Source organism: Mchenga conophoros, linkage group LG2, assembly GCF_057382185.1.
Source record: "Mchenga conophoros isolate Kocher_MC1m ecotype Shallow Benthic linkage group LG2, M_conophoros_male_GT1.1, whole genome shotgun sequence".
In the NCBI taxonomy this organism is placed as follows: Eukaryota; Metazoa; Chordata; class Actinopteri; order Cichliformes; family Cichlidae; genus Mchenga; species Mchenga conophoros.
Genome location: NC_140527.1, coordinates 8,957,766 through 8,983,545, shown reverse-complemented (window position 1 = coordinate 8,983,545; position 25,780 = coordinate 8,957,766). Strand labels below are relative to the sequence as shown.

The window sequence follows — 25,780 nt, the reverse complement described above, 5'->3', positions numbered from 1 at the left end:
CCAACTTTGTGCAGTGCACGACTAATAGTTGTCCTATGGACAGATTCCCCCACCTGAGCTGTAGATCTCTGCAGCTCGTCCAGAGTCACCGTGGGCCTCTTGGCTGCATTTCTGATCAGCGCTCTCCTTGTTCGGCCTGTGAGTTTAGGTGGACGGCCTTGTCTTGGTAGGTTTACAGTTGTGCCATACTCCTTCCATTTCTGAATGATCACTTGAGCAGTGCTATGTGGGATGTTCAAGGCTTGGGAAATCTTTTTGTAGCCTAAGCCTGCTTTAAATGTCTCAATAACTTTATCCCTGACCTGTCTGGTGTGTTCTTTGGACTTCATGGTGTTGTTGCTCCCAATATTCTCTTAGACAACCTCTGAGGCCGTCACAGAGCAGCTGTATTTGTACTGACATTAGATTACACACAGGTGCATGCTATTTAGTCATTAGCACTCTATGGGTAACTGACTGCCACACTCTTTGTGGCTGTAATGTGACAAAATGTGGGAAAGTTCAAGAGGGCCGAATACTTTTGCAAGCCACTGTATAAACATCACAGAACCAAAGCAGCAAGAACTGATAGGGACTAGCTGATAATTATTTGTACCTTTAATATAACCAAATCTCTGGAGACCACTGATTTTAGATGCAATGCACACTTTACACACCGAATAAAGAAATATCACATGACTGAGGTTCCTTAACATGCACAGCTACAATATTGGCAAATAGTTTGTGCGCACTGTTGACACAGACCAAAGCAGATCAAAAGCATTGCAGTTACATTCATCAGATGGTCAGAAACATGACTATAAATGACTGTTTTTTTCTAGCTTAATAATCTAATTCATTAAAAGTCAGGCGTGCCTCGAGGCTATATCAATAAAAATATGCATTTCTTTTCATGTGCACATGTAAGATAATTAAGACTTTCTCCAGTGGTTCACAATAGCAAACTGTTGCTCATTAGACTTCACCACACTGTTAAGCCCTAGATAACAGCAGAGCTCTGCATCAACCACACCTTTTGGCTGAAACCATTCTTGGCTGCAAACACTGATAACCTCTGCTGAACTTCTGCACTGTGGTTTGAGACTGAAGACAGAGGTCTAAGTTTCTGGCTGTGAGAAACTTTTACTCCAAGAAATCCTGAAGATCAACAAAGTCATAAATACAACTAATGAGGTAAATCAAAGGACAGCAGCTAGAGCAGCTGTTTAAAAAAAAAAGTACATAAATATTTTCTATTCATATAAAGTATTCAATAAAAAGCGCTCAGTGCAGCTCAATTTTCCTCAAGTACAAGAGCATAACAGGCTTAATGAACTCAGATGTCAGATAACATTGTACTTGTCTTGTGATGAATTGTAGCAAAAATATGAAAATCCGATATGCAGCAATATCTTCCAAAAAGCCGGAAAACATCAATGACTTTAAGACAAAAATCCATAATTGTCCTCTTGACAGCCAATTGTGAGGAGTGGATTAATTAGAAAGGTTATTAGGAGAATGAGTGTGCATGAGAAATACACACTGGTATAACAGTGCGACCTTAGCTACATGCTGTGAAGTAGCTCGTCTCTCTCTCAGATTCTCATCCTGAGGACTGCCAGCAGCCAACTAAACATTTTGGGGTTTGTGGGGGGTTGGCAAAAAAAATATGACCAAATATACAGCTGCAAGGATTCAGCTCTCTTGCATTTAAGATGAACATCTCTGAATTTTATGTTTCGATAAAATGTACAAAACGATTCTGTTTGCCTGTCTTCGCTTGACTTTTCTGAATAAAAATAACTTATATCCATCCATGTTCTGCATCTGGCACACTCAAACCTCCCTTGCAAATTCTTTGTTGGGATAGAGAGAGAGGTTTCCAAAGTAGCTGAGATATATAATCTTTCTAGTGTGACCCGGGGCCCCTGAAGGGCTAAACATGCCCTAATCAACTCACAAAAGAGGCATCCTATTCAAATGCCTGAACCACCTCAGTAGGTCATTCTGTTGCAGGAGAACAGCAGCTCTACTCTGAGTCATTCCTGGATGGCTGAGCACAGACACCCTTCACAGGAAGCTCGTTCCCATTGCTTGTATCCACAATTTTCTTTTTCACCTTCTGCACTGTTCCACCTGTCAATCTTCCTTGACTCGTGAAAAATGAAGCGGTGCTTGAACTTTTCTACTTGACCCAAAAACTCATCCCAAACCCAGAGCAGGCAATTCAGCCTTTTCTAGCTGACAGCTATGACCTCAGAATTGGAAGTGCCAATTCTCACAGCTTTTTAACTGTAAATAATATATAATTATAAGTTACGTATGGTTATCGTACGCAAGAAAATTATGTCCACATTAAGATGCAAATTGCACACTTAACGCTGGGTGGCTTAGACTGCCTCTAATGTACGAAAAGGAGTAGGTTCTGCTAATTGCAGCAGCTCCGACTCGAGCCGTGCAGACAAAGAGAGGAAGCACTTATAGCTGGAGCCTCTTACAGACAAGTTTGAGGCAGGAGATGATCATTTTCAATGCATGACAAGAAGCTGGGAGAAGGAAAGAAGTGATATCACACACCAGTCAGTTCTGACTGCACATTTCCCATTTGTCAGTTAACTTCTGCTTCCTTTTGCTGCTTAGGAAATATGCGAAAGTCCCTTTATGAAATACGGAGGTCTTAAACCCTGACAACAACCTATCCATCACAGTTATCATATTAAAGACCTTACATGGGTTAACAGGGACCCACTACCTAATTTCAAGCTCCCCATTTTCCATTCTAGGTCTAAATAGAGCTGCTTTGTCTTATCTTATACTGTGGCTCAATACATCCACTGTCTTTAACTTTTTTCTGATTGTCTTCCCCTAAAACCAAAAGGTTTAAATACCAGGTCCACATGATCACAGCTGTGTGTCCGATATGCCCGTATTAGTTACATCCTCTCTTTTTGACATTGTACAGAGGCAATACTAGAAGAAAAACTGTCCAAAACAAAACATTTAGGGCAGGCAAAGTCTGAGCTTTTGGCTCATATGGATTACTTGTAGATAAAAGGTACATGGGCTGGTTCTTATGTGGTACTTTTCTACTCGAGCACTCAAACCATTTTAATTAACGTGTCTCATTCACAAAAACATACAAGCACTTTTTTGTCTACATTAAAGTGCTTTCTAGCCAACATTCACACTCTAATGAATCCACCGGGAGCAACTCAGCATTCAACATCTTGCCCACGATACTTTTTGCCACAGAGTCTGGAGAAGCCAGGAATCGAAACTGCTTTACCGCTTGGACCACAGCCACATAATGAGCATCCACTGTAAGACTGTATATGAATAAATAACATAAAAGGTCTTCTTTAAGCTCTAAAACCTTAATTAGCTGCTACCTCTTCTAACCCCAATGAAATTACATTTGCATGCTCACAAGTCTCCATCGATTCCACGGCTTTTGTATAGTGTGGTGTAATTTTCCACTCTAAAATAATCCGGCTGTATTAGAGATGTTGACCTTTGATAAGGAGTTTTCAAACTGTAAATCTTGAACACAAATACAGACAAGGAACTACGCACAATTTGCCCCATTTAGGTTATTAAGTTATTAACATTATTTACATTCTTTACGCTGCTTATTTTTACTCTGTTCAGCCTGAACTTTTGGAATGTTTACGAGGTCTATACTAACACGAGTGGACAATTACATTTATCTTTAGTGATTTGTGTGACATATTATAACTAAGACCAAATAGGCTTAGCATTTCAACTACTGAGTGAGGGGTTTTTTAATGAGACAAAAATCAGGATCTTTCCGAGGTAGCACAGCAGAAAATAAAGTTATTAATCAGAACAATGTCATAGAACAGTTGTGCTGTTAGAAAAAGTAGAGATAAACAACCCAGTTGCTTAGTTTGATTATCACCAGCTGCTCCTGAGAGGCAGAAGAAGAAGTTGGCAGATTACAGTACAGGATCAACATGGCATCACATTAAATAAAGATTTTGTTTATGATAATGGCTGCAAAAATACCAAAACACTATTAACCCAGACTGTATTAGCAGGGTGCCTTCAGACTGCCGGTTGCTGGGTAAACATTTACTGCTACATAAACATGCTCACTTAAATTAACTGCCTGCCACAAGTTTGAGTTTTACATGGCACCCTCGTTCTGTGAGAGTCCTTGGCTCTGAGCACCCACCGCCCTCTGCCCCGCTCAAAATAATCTGTATGAAAGCACAATTAGGACCGAAACAGGCATTCGTCTGGTAGATAAGATCAAAGGATTAGCTTTCATCGCATAAAACTGAGTTCAGATGCAGTTTCAACAAAGAGCAAAAGCCACACACGTTTCACTTAAGACTGAATAATATCATAACGCTATTACACCACAGAGGTGAGTGTGATTCTTTTTGTAGCACCAAAAAGACAGCAGATGTAATTTATTAATAGCAGCAAGTGCATGGTCAGCACTAAACTGCAGCTGAATTTACTCACAGCAGGGACTGTCAATCTTTTTTCCCTCTTAAATAAATATATTTAAATCAGCTGATTTAGCTCTTTCTGCCCTCTCTACTCTGTGGTCTAGAGCCATGACCTTCCAGAAGAACTACCTGATTGCTGATGAACTTTTACTCCTGATGAGTAACCAATCAGCAAGAACAGAAAGGCACATTTACACACTACTCAAATACTCAATTACCCAAAAGTAAGGCATCCGATATCACTGTGGCTGAAATAAACATCATCAACCTTTTCGCTTAAGTTATTAGCTAGCATAGTTCCAGTGCCGAATAATGTGCTTTGTTACACAGACATCATCGTCATCATCATTAGGGCTGGGCCATATCATATCATTCACAGTAATACCGGTATAATGTTGGGCAACGATAAGGAAATGAAATGTCGCGATAGAATATGGGTAAACCGCGCATGCGCAGTGCCTTTGTTTTCATACGCACATGGCGGAAAAAGCATGGCGGCGGCGGAGAATGAGAAGGGCGAAAGCGGATCTTTGAATGAAACGGATGAACCAGAATTGGTTTGTAAAAATGCTGCAACTTCAGTGGTGTGGAACTGGTTTAGCTTTCGTACGTCAGATACACAACAAAGCCCTATTTTGGTAGCGCATGCTAGCGGGCCATCGTTATTACCGTGTTTTTGGAAAATACAGCACACTTAATATCAATCATTTGATTTTTCTGAAAATCGACAGTGCCCCTTATAATACCGTGTGCCTTATGTATGAATTCTGGTTGTGGTTACTGACCTCAAAACGATTTTATGTGGTACACAGCGCTCGAAAATCTGTCAAATGTTTTAGTACGACTTTGCTAAGCTACGAACCTGCACCGCTTGATGGATTGTCGGAGCATTACGGCTACTGTAGGCAGGAGCCTTGCGGAGTGATACGTACTGTGCTTCAACATAATATTACCGTACTGCGTGTGTAGAACCTCGTTTTAAGTTTTGTGGATATTATACATGGTTATGCTGAGGATGTGTCGGCCAATTTCCACTGGAAATGTCTTTTGGTTAAACTGTCAGCAAGGAATTTGCATTTGCACTGTAAAATTTTTATATAACTTTAAATCACATAAAAAAAACAACTGCTTGTTAAAGTGAAAATACATCAATATTTTTGGGGGTTTTTGCACTAATAAAGTTGTGGAGTTGTAAAGTATTTTTGTCTAGTGCCGTTATCGCATATTTTCAAATGTATATCGTGCTAAATATTTTTGGTCATATGGCCCTGCTCTAATCATCATCATCATCATTTATTTGTATAGCACTTTAAAAACACACCAGGCAGACCAAAGTGCTGAACAACATAGATCAAAACAACTAACAAAATTAAAAATACAATAAAATTATTAATGAACAGGTTAATGAACAGGTCTGTTTTCATACATGAGGCGCACCGGATTATAAGCTGCATTAAGCGAAACAAAACAGTCAGATAAGTCAAACTTTACTCAAGTCATTCATTCTTCTTGCTTCCTCCACTTCCGTACCATTGATTCATTAATGCTGAATTCTCTTGCAGCTGCTCTATTCCCATGTTGTTCCAGTATAGTAATGACTAACGATTAATGACAGAGCTGTACATTTTAACTTTTTCAATAATCTCTCAGTCAGAACATGGTTTCATGTTTAGGTAAAAACTAGCGAGCTAACTTCCTGATAACGTCCAACTCTGTTTAATTTAATAAATTCTGTTTTCATGGATGTCTCGATGTTAAACTTAATTGTTACACCTGGTAAAGCAGCAACGCTGATCATTTTGTTAAAGATGAAAGAATTTAGTCAGTTTTTAACTCTTAGTGATGCTGCAGTGTTCGTTTGACTTTGGGACCTGAAGCAGATGGAGTTTTGGACCCAGATTACAGATTTTTGAGCGCCATGTACCACATAAAATTTGGTTCGAGGTCTGTAAGCACAACCAGAATTCATACATAAGGCGTACTGTTGATTTTTGATCAAATTAAAGGATTTTAAAGATACCTTATAATGCGGAAAATACAGTGTATAGTGCAAAATCACAAACAACAGTTGCCTCAAGGTGCTTTATATTACAAGTTAAAGAACCTACAATAGTTTCATCTACAATCCCTGACACAGTAAGGGTTTATGTAAAAAAAGAGGAAAAAACTGATAACCACAGAAAAACAGAATACCACAACAATGCATGCATCTAAAAACAGTAAAGTAAGCACCCAAAAGCACATTTACATGGACAAATAATCCAGATTACGACAGTATGAACACATTATAAAAAAATACATTTTAGGAATTGAGTAACATCATTTGAAGCAGAGCTTTCTTCCCATAACTTGGTGTTTTAGTCAAAATTTTGACTTCAACGTTTTATTCTTTTGCTGGAAATCAGTTCCAAGTATCAGTTATGCGTCTCCTTCATTACTAATAACCACTGTTGGTCAAGTTACTTGAAAAAAGTAATCAGTAACTAATTACTGATTACTTTCCCAAAAAAGTAATCCCGTTACTTTACTGATTACTTATTTTCAAAAGTAATTAGCTACTTAATTACTTTTTTAAAACATGATTTACAACCTGAATAGGTGACAAAGCGATAGATCTTTCAGCCCAATTCTACTTTCTGCCTAATCCATCATATAAAGTGTAATCAAATAGAAAAGTCTCTTTAAAATGTGTTTTATTAGTTTTAATCTTTTAACTTTATGCATCTAGCAAAAATTAAATTATATGCAACATTGTCTGACTGGAAGACATTTGTTTAACATTTAAACCTATTTTCTGCATATTCCGGCACATAAAATAAAATGTTTTTTGTGTTTACACTCAGTCTTTCAAATAGATGCAAGTAAAACACAGCAGAAAATAAATAAAATCAAAGACTAGCGGTCCTGTTGCTCTATTTTCAACTGTATAGCACGAGTGGGGCAGGCAGATGTTTGCCCTGGTGCAGGTGTGCCGCAGCGCTCAGTGGAAGAATCCGCCAGTTTGTCTGTGAATTGCCCATTCCCTGGTAGCGCACTCGGTGCTTCCTCGGAAGTTAAGGGATTTTTTTCGCTGTAAAAAGAAGTTTTCTTCCCATGCAGTGGACAGCGGATGCAAATGTTTTTGTCACTTTTTACAGAATCAAACTCAAAGTGAGGTCAGTACTTCCATGCTTTAAACGCTGTACGCTCATACTCTCTCCCGCACTCCATATATTATCCATTCTTGATCTGCACACAGCTGTTGCCATGAACGTCGCACTCGCTTACGTCACTGTCACAAAAGAATCACGGTTTTAGTAACGCAGTAACGCAGCGTGCTTACGGGAAAGTAACGGTAATCTAATTCCCTTTTTTTGCAATAGTAATCGCCCATCTCTGCTAATAACTGGTACTGGCCATCAAAAGATAATTGATATACAGACATGATATATCTCCAAGTTTAATGCTGTGAGAATTAAACCTGTGATATATATTCTCCCAGTTAGCCAGCTTATTTGTCTTTGGATAAAATAAAACAATTAGCTCTTAAGTGTTGTAATTACCTTACACCAGTCTCTTTTCTAAAGGACTCAAGTGTCAAAATTCACTTAACTCACTCCGTCCGTCTTCAGGCCCCCATCAGAAATGCCACTGCTCTAACAAGCCGACACAGTGCAGGAGTCCTCCACCTACCACTTATCCTGACAATGCCTCAGTGATATACTGCATTTTAAACCTTTATTTACCCAGGGAGGGTTTGCTGAACATGTATTTTCTTTCTTCATAATTTTGCTTCATATTTTCAGTTACACCCAGTTAAGCCACAGTCACCTGCAATTTGCAACTTAACAGCACCAGTGGTGTGACTGGGAGTGGCCTACTTTGCTTAAGGCCACATTAACAGCAGCACTGCTTGTCCATGTCTCCGCTTCCATTCTTACACCAGGAATTATAAACGCGTCTTACAGCTTGAATCGATAACCCTGAGCACTTTAAGCCATTTCCTCTGCTTGCTGAGTTTTATGCTCTTCAAATTACAATGCATTTCTTCCGGTAGTAAGGAAGATGGGGGCCTTCTTAATCTGCCGTTTTACAGCAGTAGAAATTGAATGTAACGGCCCCCATCATACTGAGAAACTGCAACCGTTCAATAAGACTACTGAGATGGAATAAAGTGAAATAGAGCTACAACCAAGGGTTATTTTTATTATCAATTTACCTTTTGATTATTTCTTAAGAAAGCCTAGAACCATCAATATTTAATTTGCTGTCATAAATAAAAAACTTGCATTTTATACGCCAAATAATGAGACATTGAGCTTCATACAGGTTTTCTCATCATTGACTAAAAAAAAAAAATTTGATCTTTTCGGGTCTAAACTAAACCGACTGCTGTTACGAGCTGCAAATCAAACTGTCACAGATCCAACTGCTCCAAATTATCTCCAACAAACTGCCAGTTTTGGTTGAGTTAGGCCCAAAGAAGTGGAGTGCATCTGTATGTTAAAACTGCATTTATGTAGTAAATACTAAATCAACAGTGACATGATTACAGCTGATTTCCTGTAAGCCTCTGTGTAACTTTGCACATCCGTCTGCCAGTGAAGCCTCATAACCACAACAGGACGAGGGTCACCATCAAACGCTCTGTGTAGCTGAAAAACTGGACGGTGAAACAGCCACAATAAATGTAAAACCTTGACCCAGCAAAAGAAAAGAGAAGGTACAGAAGGTGAAAGGAGAGACTGGCAGAAACTGAAAGCCCAGTCGACCGTTTACGCCATAGAGAAATAACGATTTGGGTTATTTACATTACCTTAAAGCAACAAATTTGTTTACTTACTAGTGTAATGCAACCAGGAGATGCAAACAGGTTAAAATGGAACCAATCTTTGCAACAGAGGCACAGAGGAGAGACAGGAGTCTACTGCCACTTTAAATTTTTTAAATCATTGAGGAAAATGCCCCTCAAAGTCAATCTGAGTGGTTTTGGGTTTCTTATTTAATCCAAGCAACAATCCAAAACCAATAGAAAAAGAGTCCAAAAACCAGAGTTTGCATGAAAAATGACAGAAACTATGGGGAATTTTATATACATATTAGAGATGGCACGATACCACTTTTTTATGTCCGATACCGATACCGATATCATAAATTTGGATATCTGCCGATACCGATATGAATCCGATATAGTGTTTTTTAATCAACAAAACTGTTTTTTAAAATATCTTGCTGCATTTTGCAAGTCTGCAAGTTCATACTCAAGTTTAAAACAACAACAACTACACTAAAGCTATTCTGTTATACCTGTATACAAAAAAAATATTTCATAGTTCAGCAATACTGATCAATCTAATAAACTTAAACCTACACCATCCTCACTATTCTGGTATTTTAAAGAGTACTTAGCGTAAATATTAAGCAACCTAACTAATAGGGTTCCAACTCCCAGCAACAACAAAAATAAATAAATAAAAAATAGGGAACCACCCCTCACGCTCCACCTCATGATGCTTAATCGACGTAATCAACCTTAATTTGATGAAGTGTGAAAAAAATGCACAGAAATCAATTATTTTTCAAGAAATATTAAATAGATTCAACATCTTTCTTCAACAAAATTGCAGACTGCACAGATGGTACCTTCCCAAAGTAAAAAGTACTATAGCTTACTAGGGTATATATATATTAGACTTAATAGTCACTATATACAGTAATTGACTTCTATTCATTTTACATCAAATTAAAACTTTGGGTGTCAGATAATTATTTATTAAAAGCTCGACATTTTAAATGAGAATAAGAAAGAAAAGTATGTCTTTGTGCCCCCTTTTCCCTATTAATGCCCTATCGGCCCCCCTGGCTAAACTTTGCTAGATCCGCCCCTGCACAGTTACCAGCGTCAGCTACGTAGAAAAAGATCCTCGAGTAGAAAGTAATATTAAATACATTCTAACAACAGCTGATCAAGCTTAAACGTGCTGCTGTTGTTCAGCCGCTGGTTTCCTCTTTCTGGTGCAAAGTGGGCCAAAAACAAACAAGAGACACTGACTCGCGACAGAAAAGCCGATCAGCTGATCATTAGCAGTTTCACGATTGAAGTAGCAGCAGGAGAGCGAGAGGCAGTCGCTTGTTAAGCTTAACGCAGGAATGCTTTACAAACATTCAGAGATGGACTTACACACTTGCTTTACTTCTCTCGGGGATAACTTTGTCGGAGATGAAATGCCAGGTCGCTAGCGAAGCTCCAAATGCTATCCAGACCACCGACAGGTCCCGTATGCCACAGCTGCTCTATGGGTATGGGTACTGTCTGAGGCGAGTTACGGCGTGTTGCAAGTTTTGTGAGGTGCTTTCGTGATATTTAATGGATCGGATTACATTTTTTATTTTTCTCCGATATCCGATCCAGTAATTTAGGTCAGTATCGGACCGATACCGATACGTAATATCGGATCGGTCCATCTCTAATACATATTAGAGATGGCACGATACCACTTTTTTATGTCCGATACCGATATCATAAATTTGGATATCGGCCGATACCGATATGAATCCGATATAGTGTGTTTTTTAATCAATAAAACTGTTTTTTAATATCTTGCTGCATTTTGTATAAGTTCATACTCAAGTTTAAAAACAAACAAACACTGAAGCTATTCTGTTATACCTGTATGCAAAAAATACACTGCACCCAAAATATTTCATAGTTCAGCAATACTGATCAATCTAATAAACTTAAACCTACTCCATCCTCCCTATTCTGGTATTTTAAAGAGTACTTAGCAGAAATATTAAGCAACCTAACTAATAGGGTTGCAAACTCCCAGCAAAAAAAAAAAAAAAAAAAAAAGTACTAGCTTACTATATTAGACTTAACAGTTACTATATACAGTAATGGACTTCTATACATTTTACATCAGATTAAAACTTTGGGTGTAAGATTCAGATAATTATTTATTAAAAGCTAGATATTTTAAATGAGAATAAGAAAGAAAAGTATGTCTTTGTGCCCCCTTTCCCCTGTTCATGCCCTATCGGCCCCCCTGGCTAAACTTTGCTAGATCCGCCCCTGCACAGTTACCAGCCGTCAGCTACGCAGAAAAAGATCCTGGTGTAGAAAGTACTATTAAATAAATTCTAACAACAGCTTATCAAGCTTAAACGTGCTGCTGTTGTTCAGCCGCTGGTTTCCTCTTTCTGGCGTGAAGTGGGTGATAAACAAACAAGAGAGACGGACTCTTGACAGAAAAGCCGATCAGCTGATCATTGATCAGTTTCACGATTGAAGTAGCAGCAGGAGAGGGAGAGAGAGGCAGTCGCTCCATATATCGGTTGTTGAGCCTAACGCTGGAATGCTTTACAAACATTCAGAGATGAACTTACACACTTGCTTTACTTCTCTCTGGGATAACTTTCTCGGAGATGAAATGGCGGTTTGGTAGCCAGGCTCCAAATACACAACCAGACCGCTGACAGGTCTCGCACGCCACAGCCACTCTATCACGTGATGCATACTGCTCCGACGTGCTACTGTTATGAGCAGAGTTACGCCAGGTCGCAAGTTTTGTGAGGTGCTTTTTTGATATTTAATGGATCGGATTACATTTTTTATTTCTCTCCGATATCCGATCCAGTAATTTAGGTCAGTATCGGACCGATACCGATATGTAATATCGGATCGGTCCATCTCTAATACATATCTTCCTAAAGCTCTAACCTTGATGGTTTCACAGCCTATTAACCCTTATCACCAATTAACAAGACCTAAAACTGTAATTTCTGTCTTATACTTTTACACCTGAAAATAAACATCCACACCCTACTGAGAAAAAGGTCTCCAGGTCAAAGAGGTGCCTCTTCTGATGGTGTTAGGGGAAGGAGACAACCAACCTTTACTGAGACATCGGTCACTTCACTTTAAATAGTTGAAGGCAAGGTATAGGGATGGGTACTGGTGTCCGGTGCGTTCTGACATAAACGGTAGTAACCAGACCGAAAAGCAGCACACATTTCGGTGCTTTATTTCGGTGCTTTTTTTCCTGAGCTGTGATACACTTCTAGCCAATCATTTTACGTTTCCGAGGATAGTAGGCGGGGCCAGGTACGTACGTTCTGTTAGAGCAGAGCTACAGATTAAAAATGCCCAAGGCGAAGCGGTCAAAAGTCTGGCTGTACTTCACAGCAAAATATGCAAACTCAGCAGCCTGCAACAAGTGCTTTAAGCTGATACTGTCAAAGGAGGTAACACCAAGAATCCGATTAAACAGCTGGCGACGCATAGAGTTTTTTTTTTTTTTTTTAAAGCCGAGAAATGCGCCGTATTTGATAGCCTGCTGCGAGACCTCACACCGTGCACGTCGGGTGGGTTGCCAGTTATCGGACCCGGAGCAACATCCCCCAAAAACCCGAGGAATAGAGTCCTGGCCCCTAGCCCTGCCAGTGTAGCAGAAATGATGAGGATGATGATGCAGCAGCAGCCGTTCTTCTCTGCGTGAGTAGCTTAATGTTGTTAGTGTGTAATTTACGTTGAGTAGGCTAACCACGTTATTACATTAATGCAGGTAAGGTGAACTAGCAAACATCATCATAGCTACATGCGGCTGTCTTCTTGTTTGATGGCAGATACTCCCTTCACCCTGGCCAAAAAGGCTAAAATGACCAAAGAAAAAGTGGAAAACAGTTAAACATGAGAGGTTTTTGGACAAAGTTTGTGTTTTTTCCATTGATTAAGCACTGCTTCCAGCCAAGAGTGATACCATATATGCCACATAGCTGCAGAAAAGGCACACATTGTTATCTTTTTACAAAAAAAACCAGCTGAACATGAGAGGTTTTTGGACAAAGTTTGTGTTCTCCATTCTTTAAGCACCGGTTCGAGCACCGTTTAAGCACCGGCACCGTTTCAAAAGTACCGATTTGGCACCGGTATCGGATAAAACCTAAACGATACCCATCCCTAGCAAGGTATGAGTGGCAAAACAAAATTATTTTGAAGTCTAGAGCTTTTACAGCTGACTGACAGCAAGATAAATAAAGTCGATTCAGGAGAACTGTGTCTGAACGTTTTCTATCCAGTCATGGCTGTCGTTAGCACTTTAACCTAAAAAAGTCCAGCTGACTTAAGACTAAAAAGAGTGCTACTACTTTTAATCTCTACTTTTAATAAAGGGAATAAAGGAAAACTGAAGGACTTTAACCAAAGACTAGCATCAATGCAATAGACGTATGTTTGTGTAGTTTGACGTGATTGGTGACGGACTGTGAAGTCACAACTTCACAAAGCACAAATTTATATCTTTAAAGTCCTTACATTTGTCAAACAGTTCAAACAATACAAAGCAACAAGACGAAGCAAAATGAAAGCAACCCATGTAAGGCACAAACTATAAACTACAACGTACTTACACATAAAACCCTCCACCGACACCATTAAAGCATATTTAAACCCAAACAATATGCCCGCTTGTTGGCACGCTGCAGTCTTTACAGGAAGGATGGAGAATCACAGCTTCACACTGTTAATTTTTACACCCATATACTTAAAACTTCCTGTTTTAGTTTCATAAATTATAATATTCAAATGCACCAGTCAGTGTGTGGTGGAGAAGAAGCTTGCTGCAACAGGAAGAATGCAATGAGCCATTACGTGGGTTTGCTGGTTAACAGGCTGGCAGAATTGTAGTCCCGTCTTGCTTTTCTCAGTTTTAACCACAAACTGTGGGCTAGCGGCCGCGGGAAAAAGACAGGGCGCGTCACACACAGATCCTGAGATGAGAGTTATTATCAGAGCTCTGTACGAGCTTGGCCAAAGTACAAGGCAAGCAAGTAATTAATACCTCATTTGGCGTGTCGACGTTCACTTAGAAAAGGCTTTCTGGGCTTGTTAAAAGGACAGAGATGCTAAACAGTAATGTCACTTGTGCCACGCTTCTTTTTGGACTTCAGGGAGAAGTCAGACCTTGGCTGACCCTTGACCGCATTTTATCAAACAGCTGACAACTAAATAAAAGCTGACCTGTTAGATTGTATGTCTGCAGCTTAGTTTGAGGGGAGAAAATCAAAACAGGCAAGACAACAGTGGTGATTCGATGTGGTCACAACCTTTTTCAAACACGTCCTTGAGTAACTTTATGCATCATAACTTTATGGATCCTTCGACTGAAAGCTGGGCGGCAAGTCTAAAAAAAAAACAAAACACAAAACTAACTGAAAGTTTTGTTCATTTGTTACTTTCAAACTCATGTGGTCTATGACGAGCTAACAAGTCACATGTTCAGCACTGGATTAACCGCCTTTGTCCTTAGGGCATGGCGATAGGTTGCTACATAAAAGACTGCAATACAACTGACAGCTTGGGAAGTTACATAATTGAATTTTGGTGATTTTACAGCCTTTGCAGTTAAATCACAAACCTGGCATCACTGAGAGCTGCGGGTTAATAAAATCTGCTCTCCCACAGAACACACATAAAAACAGCACATTGTTGTGAATGTGGATTCAGCTGTTTAGCAGCATTAGACTTTTTATTTTGGCTGACAGCGTATAAGAGACAATATCTTTGACTAGAAACTGCTATTAAAAATTTAAAAAACACTTGTGCTCAATTGCCAAAACGGGGATTAAGACTAGTGGTTCGGTGAAGGTCTTAATCTTTCGGTCTGGAACTGGGCTTATGCTGCATTCCAGATTACGTCAGAAGCCTGCGTGCTAATGTGGGACGCCCGTTCAGCTCGTACTACTTCGAAAGTCAGAGCAGCCCAACCAAGTTAGCAATCTAAGATGGTGGTGGTGAACATAAAGAGTAGAAAAACTGGAAAATTTTTAATCAGTGCTGTCACTGGTGTTTGCTTGAGACTTGCCAAATAAGCTACACGCAGAGCACTGACGAGACTCTTTTCATGAATGTGCTTGGATTTTGTATATTTCAGCTGCATTTTGCTCAAAATTATTGCTTTGTGGGTCCTGGTTTAGCTCAGTGGGTGAGCAGGCGACCATATGCCGAATGGCCAGAGAGCAGTCGGCCCCAATTCGAGTCTGACCCACGACCCTTTGCTGCATGTCTTCTCCTCTCTCTCCCCACTTTCCTGTCCATCTACACCAGCGGTGTAAAACTCAGTCCTCAAGGGCCACCATCCTGCTAGTTTTTGAGATAGCCCTGCCATGCCTGCTGCTGATTACCTGAATCGGGTGTGCTTTGCCAATAAGAAGCTACAAGGTCAGGTTAGTTGGAAAACAAGCAGGACAGCGGCCCTCAAGGCCTGGAGTTCGACATCTGTGATCTACACCAGCGGTCTCCAACCTTTTTTGCGCCACGGACCGGTTTATGCCCGACAATATTTTCACAGACCGGCCTTTAAGGTGTTGCGGATAAATACAACAAAATAAAACTAGTACCGGTACCAAAAAAAAGAAGATTTATTCATAACACACGTGAAAAGACCCAGGGACACCGAGTTAACGATAAAAACGATAACAAAATAACACTGAAAACCGATAAAAACCATACATTTCACACCTGAGCCTCAACTCTCGCTGCCCGGTACCAAACAACTCACGGACCGGTACCAGTCTGAGGCCCGGGGGTTGGGGTCCGCTGATCTACACCATCTCAATCCAATAAAGGCTAAAAGGCCAAAAAAATAAAAAAATTATAGCTTCACCTTTGAGGATGGGGAAACTTTTGAGTGCATGTAGTCAGTGTTTCCAATGTGTCTGTTAAAGAAGCTGTGGTTTTTGCAGTTAACTGTCATCCTTGTACCTTTATTTTAGCATCGCTTGATAACATCTGTAACGTTAGTGTTAGAAAGTCTCATCAAGCTTGCCGACCACACAAAACGTTACCAAGTCCCACCACTGGCCCCCAGGGCATACTTTGAGAACCTGTATTTTATCTATACAGATATCGCTGCTCTGAATATTTTGGTGTATATTAAGAAATATCTGTGTTCAAGGTTACTTGGCAAAACCACTGATTGCATTTTTCCCGATCATAACTTTATGGCATACAGCTACGAGGAGTTTAAATAATGAGCCTCTGGACTCCAGAGGATAATGACCATAATGATTTACAGCTGCACCTTTAGATAAAAGTTGGGTTTGTGAACCAGAAAGCTGCATCGCCATTAGGGCTGCCACAAACGATTATTTTGATAGTCGACTAGTCACCGATTATTTTTGCGATTAGTCGACTAATCAGATCATCATCCATTGGACGTACAGCTTATTGCACCAGCAGCATCTGGTCTTATATAACTATCATTAGCTTACAGCTTGAAGTGTTTGTGCTAACTAAAAATAAAGACAAGATGGTAGTTTATTAATTTTTAATGAAATTTGCAGATTGTTTCGGTGAAGTTTAATAAACTCCTTGCTTTCTAAAATATAACAGGACACCGGAGTATATTCTCCAGCGTCTCACACTTCTGATAATCAGCTGTCTGCTTGACAGTTTTAGCTGTGCAAAAACTATAACTTTAATCTCAGCCAAACCGATTTACTCAGGAACAAATAAAATACTAAAGAAAGCCAAACAATAACATTTTTAAGTTATCTAAGTGACTTATATATATATATGTTTAACCTGACTAGCGAAAGACGGCGGTGGGTTTGAAAACGATTTGCCGTGAGTCCGGTGTTCTCACGGCTCTAGTTAGCCTTGCCCCCGGCTAGCTAACGAGCTAGTGGGTAACAGACGTCTCCGAAAACGTCGGAGCGCTTTTGAAAATATGTGGTGTCTTGATAAACTGAGCAGATATTTGAGGTTTACACAGCTACATTCTCGCCTGAAAATATGTTAAACGTTTATTTTGTGACCCAGAAAGAATAATAAGAGTAATATTAAAACTAACTAGCTGCCGCCATTGTTGACAACTGCGCTGGGCTGCGCTATGAATTCTGGGACACAGCTTCTTCTTCTTCGGGGTTTAACGGCAGCTGGCATCCTTGTACATGCAGTGCTGCCATCTTCTGTTTCAGTCCGTTATTACACTCTTAAATCCTACTACTCATTCCTGCGTCCTTTGTGATCTTACAAAGCTTCAAACGATGCGTCGACTATTAAATTAGTCGTCGACGATTTTAATAGTCGACATAATCGTGACTAGTCGACTAATCGTGGCAGCCCTAATCGCCATCTTTATATTTTAACAATAAACTCCTGTTTGGTGTGTAGCAAGCATCTCAAATATTGATCTTGGTTGGATATAATGTTTAGCATTTTTTTGGCTGCCTAACCTTGCAAACCACTTGCTAGTTACTCCTAACTTTGAGCCACAAGCCCGTATCCAAAAGGAACTCGATCTCAATACAAAGTCTGCACTCTCAGAGTGCTAAAATATCATTTACAAGTGAAAACAAGTGCAGCAGATTTACCAAATATTCTGCAAATCAGTCAGCTGCAGCTGGAGAGCTGCAGTATGGCTGCCAGAGGGAAGGTGACATAAACTGAAAGCACAGAAAGAGAAACCTTTCCAGAGCAGCTCTGTGCATCAGAGCTGTTAACGTACACCGTCTTCCTGTCTTCATTAAACTGGCTGAACTAACAAGTGAGTCTGGAAGCCACGCTGTGCTTGTTTATTACCCTGTCACTATGCTACATGCATCCTGAAATACTACAAACGACTTAACCAATTATTCTAACACAAACAAACTTGCGGTCGTGTCATCTACATTTAAGCAGATAACTAAAGACAAAAAGGAGAATGAGGACGTGAAACACAGGCGTCTTTTGTTTGCCGTTTCATCCACCTGAATGCAGCACTTAGCATGTCAGGGAATGTTTTTAATGTCAACACAAAGGCAAAGCAAACCATTTAAATTCACACCACCTGTTGACAACCAGCTATTTGAGATGTTGACATAGAACAGATAGGATCTGCGAAAGCCTGAGCACAGCCATGAATCTTATCAGCAGAGCCAGCGCAGACCGAGCTGCTTCAAAAACATTCACTGCAAGTCTGTACCGATTTTAAGTGTCTCCTTCTGTCCTCTGGCCTTATGGCTGCTTCAGATAACCCACTGTGTTTATGCAATAAATGAAAAAGTCTGCCAGAAAGTCTGAGATTTTTTATGTGCCCTTATGTAAATAACAACACAGGAAAACAAACTACTTTCTAAATTGTGTTGCAAAATAGATAATTCCACCTGGTTCCACCCTGGGTTTGTTGGAAATGTTAAATTTTCTTCAAAGAATCTGGCTGCTGTTTGCATTAGCTAACGTTATCTATGGAGAATAACATGGGAATGTCAGATGCTGCGTCCCATTCTGTTGCTACAATAAAACTGCTTTCAGACTTGAAATCTGGACAAGGTCAGGAGAACATAGCCAGGTTATTGGTCACAGCTGACTTTCTCACTACTATAAAGCTCATTAGGTTTACTTGAGGCTTCTGCTGGGTAGAGTATCCAGGAGACAAGACATGTGGATTCAAAACTACTATTCTCATTCCTCATCATGTCCAATTTTCAGCAGGAACTGTGCATCGTACCCTGATGTGCACCTCCCAAGAAGCCCACAGCAATTATGATTGGCCTGTTCAGCACCATCAATTCCTCGTGTTGATTTCGCGTTACATTTTTGTCTCAGCTTTTTAGTTTATTAGCGAAAGAATAACAATGATCGCCTCAGTATAAGGAGTAAAAAAAAAAAAAATCATAGCATTAATATAAGTACTGACAAATATCAGCAGATTCCTGGCAGGAGATTGTTGATGTGTGTGATGTGTGTGCCTCCTCTTCATGTGTGAAAGCAGCTTGTAATCACTCTAAGATCTGATCACACTAGAAAAAGATGCTGTTAGTGATTAAGTAACAACAACAGCTCCTGTTGTGTGAAACGACCTATGCAAGACTTTTTAAAAAGCAATAAAAGAAGAGAAAAATAAAACCCTTAGTTGAAGAATATAAAGCAGTTGAAGCACAAACACACCCTCAACTTTCATCTTGAGTTTCGATCTCATTTGGTTTCATTTTTTGTGTCTAGACACTGGTTTTGACTTGTGGTCAAAGAAATCCTGGTTTAAAGCTAAATGTACTGTTTTTCAATATTAAACAGAAACTAGAAAACTAAATTTTCTGGAGCCATTTGCACACATGCGCTGCAGCCCTGAGTCTTTCCAGGAATTAATGACTGGAGTGGTTGTGAAAGCGCAGATGTTCGGTGCAGTCGGGTTGGACATTAGCTGGTATCTCACCTGCCAGCATCCTTCTACATAGTCCATATTGGGATGAGTCAGTGTACAAAAAGCACAGCTAATAGACCGGCACATTCACCACTAGCAAGTGGGTGAAAAGTAAGCAGTCGCCTGCATGCTCCATCCAGGCTCCTCCCCTCACCTAAACCACATGGAGCATGGCTGAAGTGGATTATTTCCTGCTGCGTACTACATGTGATACTGGGAAAAGCATCCCAACCTGATTCCTGGAAAAAAGCCCAAAGCTGATGAGTGAAAACTGCTCAGGTTAGACCTGTCCCAAATTCCACTCTACTACAAGGAGGCAGCACTACTTTAAAAAAATAATTATAGGCCATAATAACAACCTCAAGTTTACATTTGGCTGCCCTTGCTAGTAGGCACCAAAAATACCAGTCAGTTAAATAATTGATTCTTGTTTCATTAATGTACAACACCAGTTAGACAGCTGCACCGGAAAATGACAGTGCCACATTAATGAGCTGCCAGAAACATCCTGAGCCAACAGGTCAACCAGCTCGTTCTGCACCTTTCCCTAAAGAGCAAAATCGCCAGTTGGTACTACAATCAAGAAGACTTCAGTGTGGCTCCAATGTGCATATCAGCGTTCTCTCAACTTAAAAATTAGGAAGTTATTTTGCAGGTTTAAATGGTGACATGACCGCGCTTTCAGGCCACATCAGACTGACAACTGCTGCATTATAAAAAGACAGCTCCCCTCCCAGCGATCATTAATTTCAATGACACCTCTTCCTTGACACAGAGGCATCCATGAAGCACACAGCTGCAGCTAAAAAGGAGGTGCTGTCCTGTAAAGAATGTAAGCCTCCCTCAACTTCTGCTACTTCAAAAATCACCAACTAATCACACAATCCTGCTTTGCACCCATCTGATACCTCTAATTTAATTTTTCCTGAAATTCCAACAGTATCACATCATCTTATCAGTATCTGTAGAACCTTGCACACACACACACACACAATTAGGACTGCTGCCGGTATATGACCTGTAAAGATGGGCAAGGACTGAACCAAAGGGGTGATACTGTGTCCATTTCCCATTACTGAATGTTCAAAGAAACCGTGTGAAGGAGGAAAAAGCGAAAGTAGCGCTGAAGCGGGTGAGATCAGCCTCGCTGAGCTGCAGCATGATTTGCAGGCGAGGGATTCTCCACGGTCGTTCAGCAGCTCATTTAGAGAGCTGCCCGAGATCATTTCCTGTCCAAGGAAAGAGACAAATGCTATATCTACCGGAGCTTCACTTACTATTGAGTTTTCTCATTATCAAGAAGCGCTATGCTTTAAGAGGTCGTATACTGCTCGCCTGTCCTGCAGGGCGGACAGTTTTATCAGACTGCCCAGTGGGACCATTAACATTGTTAAAACAGTGCAGAGATGCATGTTTCGGGGTAAAGAGGTCAAGCTTCGTGTTCTTTTGGCCATTTGTATCCATTAACCACTGATGAAAATGCAGAAATTTCACTGTAATGTTAGAAAACCTCGTTAGGTGTCATTGAATCCAGGTCAGAGGTCGGCGCTAAAGAAAAGCTGCAGGTAATTTAGGGTTCCCCTGCAAAGTCAGCAGAAACCCGATATGAAAGTAGACACTAAGAGGATATGTGGAGTGCTATGAAGCAACTATACCATGTGGTAAATGCAAGCACAGTTTGAGAGGCTCAGTGAAGTTAATTTAAAGTGAATCAAAGTGTTTTACAACCTAAATTAAAAGCTGGAGCTGTGACAGACAATAGCAGCAACTCACTTTAAACTGAAGTGCAGAAGAAAACAAAAAGAGTGAGTGAAAGCCCCATCAAGGAGAACCTGGCCTTGCCAAATGCTGCATCTCTTCCCTCTGTGATGATGTAAAGCATCAGAAAGCAGCTCAGCTGTTTAAACACAAGCACACTGGCTGCAGGTTAGAAGAGACATCTCAGGCGAATCAAAGCTATCAAGACTCCGAAAAGCAGCGAAATTATTCACCCATCCAACATCAGGCAACGTTTTGAATCAAATGGCGTCAGTGAGGTTATGGAGGTCAACTTTCTGTTGCTGTAAGGTGCAGCTTGAATTCATCACTGGCATGATGAGCACCCTGGTTTCCGTGCAACAAAAGTCTGCTCAGTCTGACGGCCTGTGGTTTACAGTCAGCATGAGCATTGATTTGGTAACCTGCAGATCAAAAGATGTCTAGACGTCGATGCAAGAGGGAGGCTGAATTTGTTTTTTTGGCTTTTGTTTGTTTAGCGATTTTAAAAATGTGCCGCTGTGTGTAACAGTGGTTTCTGTGATGACCTTATTCCACTGTGAGACAGCAACGTCACACTTAAACGTTAAACTACAAAACTCTCCGTCTGACTGCTGTACAGGATTGTTTACACCATTTACAGAAATGAACAAATATTCAGTCTTTCATAACTTCTGTTTTAAAAAGAAGTTAAATGACCTTCTCAGAATTTAATATAAACAATTTCTCCCATTCTAGACTTTATACACTACATTACACTTAGCCATAGGATGCATATTGGACCAAGACAGCCTTCATCTGTTCTTAAAGAGGCAAAATCCTGCTTTTCAATTCAGATTTAAAGTAAGAAAGGACAAAGTTTCCCCTCCAGCAGATGAAGACGGCAACAGGCTTGTGCACATAAAGCTCTTAGTGCGAACAGCAAGTGAGGAGTGGGTTTTTTGACAGTAGGGTGGCTCCAATGCAGACAAAACGAAGGCATGATTTCACAGACTTTTGAACCTTTTTTTTTACCCTTATCTAAACTGTGAATACTGGAATGTGCACGTGCATTTCTGCTCAAACATCCGAACCATGAGCACATTTCTCAAAATGAATTTGCCTGTCAGTGCGCCCCAGGGTGGCTGTGGCTACAATGTAGCTTGCCATCACCAGTGTGTGAATGTGTGTGTGAATGGGTGGATGACTGGATGTGTAAAGCGCTTTGGGGTCCTTAGGGATTAGTAAGGCGCTATACAAATACAGGCCATTTACCATTCTTTTTAAATACTAACCAAACTTTTAACTGTAACTAAATATGGCATATGTATGTAAGAAAACGTGATCAGGCTTTTTGATTTTTCAACCAAATTCTGACAACAGGCATGTGCACATAAATCTCACTGCTAGCATCCAATTTAAGAGCACATTTTCTGACAATAAGATGGTTGGTTACACTTAAAAACGGCTTGATTTGACAGGTTTTGACACAAAAACTTTGTCTGTGACCGTGCATATTAATTCCTAAGAAAACTGGACCCACTTCTCACCTAGACACAACCTGCAATCACCCACAGCATGCTTCCCAGGCTGCAGATTCTCCTCGTGGTGTAAAGTTAAGGGAAACCCTCGCATCTAAACCTGGATTCAGTCCAACTGACTCCACCATACTAAAAGGCTTGTGTAAAGCTGATCCTTATCCGCATCTCCCCCTACACACACATACACATATGTACGTACAAATAAAAGCGCTGCACAGACTTGTTGGCTGCACGCCTTCCCCCTCACAATGTCACCCAGGGTTTGCTGCAGCAGGAGCAGGAGGAGCAGGGTTGTGAGGGGCGACATCCACCCAGAGGGAAAAGAAAAGGCATCAACTTTGTGTCTCCATTTAATCCGAACCTCACACACAGATCCTCCTCTGAACTTTGGACAGCAACAACAGCAGGAGGAGAAGGAGAGGGAGGAGGTGTTGGAGGTGGTGAGCCTAATGGTGGACCATGAGCTGTTTCCTTCAAGAACATTCCAGTTCACTGGGAAGCAAAAACTGGTGTTTGGTTTAGAAGAACAACAGCATTTAAACATGACGAGACAGGCAGACAGGCTGCTGCCAGAGCCTCCTCTCCGGGACGGCTAACCGTGTGCATCCCGGATAGCATTAAAGCCACCTTTACGGCAGACTTTACCTCCTCAAAAATAACCCCCATCCCCGGTCTACAACTGCAGGGCCCGGTCATACACCACCACCACCACCACTACCGCACACACACGCACACACAGGCACATAACACAACACGTATAGCGTGCCCCGTAGCACCAAGCGGAAAGAGACAAGCAAAAAATGTAGAGGAGGGGGTGCAAACCGGGACCGTAAACCGGCCACACACCCGCCGAGCACGGACATATGAGGAGGAGAAGTGCAGGTAGACGAACTAACCTGTTTGGGAGCAGCACGGTCCGTTGGATGTTAGGTTGAATCCGAGTTAAATCCACTATCAGTAAAACAAAGAGGCGAAAATGACCGAGCGGTCGCGGAACAGGCCGAAACTGTTCTCTCGAAGCGGCAGAACGCATGCGCAGAGCGGCCAAGCGACCGAGCCGGAGGCGGTAGAGTCGGGGGAGGGGGGAAGAGGGGCGCGAGTTGAACGAGGGCGGCAAATTTCGGAAAATCGATCCGCTGATTCTGTTATTGATTATCGAGTTGGCACCATTTTCTTTATTATGGGTTTATAAGCTGTAAATACTTTATTTATTTGAATTCTTTCATATTAATCAATAAAAATTTATAGCAACACCAGGTTGCACTTCATAGGTGTCAAACATAAGGACCAGGGGCCAGAATCGGTCCGTGAAAGACTACAAGCGGGTCAGTGGAAGGCTTTTGAAAATGTAAAGGAGTGCATGGATTTTGGACTTCTAAGTGTATTTTCATAAGTTTTATGGCATTTATTATTATGTTTTACACTACCTGCTTTAGAAATTTCGGTTTAAAAAACAGGAACATTTCCTTTGAATTACCTAACTTCATGGTTTATAAATACAAGATAGTCTGGTCAATGAGCTACCAGAACGTTTTCTGTAACTGACACATTTATCATGTAGAAAAACTGAGACCTGCTGTTGAAACACTTCTTTTTTTCTTATCATAAGAAATCACGGGGATTAAATGTATAGTTTAATGTCTTTACATTGACAGAACGCAGAGTTTCAGTCCATTTCGCTTAAAAAATAATAAAAGTGATAAAAGATAAAAGTGGAATTAGTTTTGAATTTTGTATATGTTCACTTTGTTTTATTTATTCTTTTTAATGTTATTTTTATTTAAGAAGTCAGCAGTGCAGTAAAAACAAGTGCAAAGTCCAAGCTTTTGTTATCTGACGTGCTGAAATCCAGTGTGTGAATGTGTGTGTGAATGGGTGAATGACTGACTGTAGTGTGAAGCGCTTTGGGGTCCTTAGGGACTAGAAAAGCACTATACAAATGCAGGCCATTTACCATTTAATATACTTTAAATTATTTATGTTGTAGCACATACATCGCATTCACTTAATTATTTAGTAATGACTATCAAGTGACAAAAGTCTTTAGGTCACAGTTTTGGGTATTTTCTAAAACTTTCCACTCATTCAGGAAAATTATGCGTGTATTAAAAATGTTATGTATTTAAACAATTATAACCTCTTACTGTAATGTAAATAACAAATTCTAATAAAATAACATAATCGTTATCATCCTCATATAGCATTTTCTGTTGTCAGCACAAACAAGGTCAGTGAGAAAGATAAATAGCTCCATGTAGCATTATTATCATTATTATCACTTTGACCATCAGGTGAATTCTTGACCTTTAAGGAGAGGTCAGAAGTCATGTGATATTTTAAATCTTTTTATATGTATTTCTATGTATTGTTGATGCACATTGTGCTTCTAAGACTCATAGTTTATAAGTTATAAGAGGTTTTTGACCAATAAATCATTAAGTGGAATTTGAAGATTTTGTTTGCCTCCAGCTCTTTTGGAAGGACACCAGGACATTAACTAAACCAGCTGAGAGACATATTCTCTCCAGCGTATCCTGGTTCTGCTTGGGGGCCTCCTCCTGCTAGGATATGCCCAAATCAGCTCACCATGTAGGCATCATCAGCAAACTGAAAAATGGTTCCTTTTGGGGCGTAGATTGTCACCTTATTGCATCAGAGGGGTTTGTGATACTTGACAGCTCCCATGAGCTGTGTTGTCAAAAGCAATTTGTCTCTGGTAGGCTCTCCTAAGGGAAACTCCACCAGGACTTCACATGGCCTTAAGTGAAGCACAGGAGCCCATCTTTATGGGGGCCCTCTTCCCACAGAAGGCTAGGTGCTATGTGAATCAGGCAGTGGCCCTTATCCTGTGTTGTCCAGGATCCAAAACTGGTTCCAGGGCAGCAAA

At 40.5% G+C, this 25,780-nt stretch overlaps 1 protein-coding gene across 1 annotated transcript in view; it reads right to left on the bottom strand.

The window, feature by feature from the left end:
- Positions 1 to 23,924, bottom strand: part of pcgf3 (polycomb group ring finger 3) — a 77,255-nt gene extending 53,331 nt beyond the window's left edge. Inside the window, exon 1 of the mRNA XM_085285634.1 lies at positions 23,790 to 23,924. The gene's annotated coding sequence lies outside the window, so the exon portion shown is untranslated. The remainder of the gene's footprint in view (positions 1 to 23,789) is intronic.
- Between the last annotated feature and the right edge of the window lie 1,856 nt (positions 23,925 to 25,780).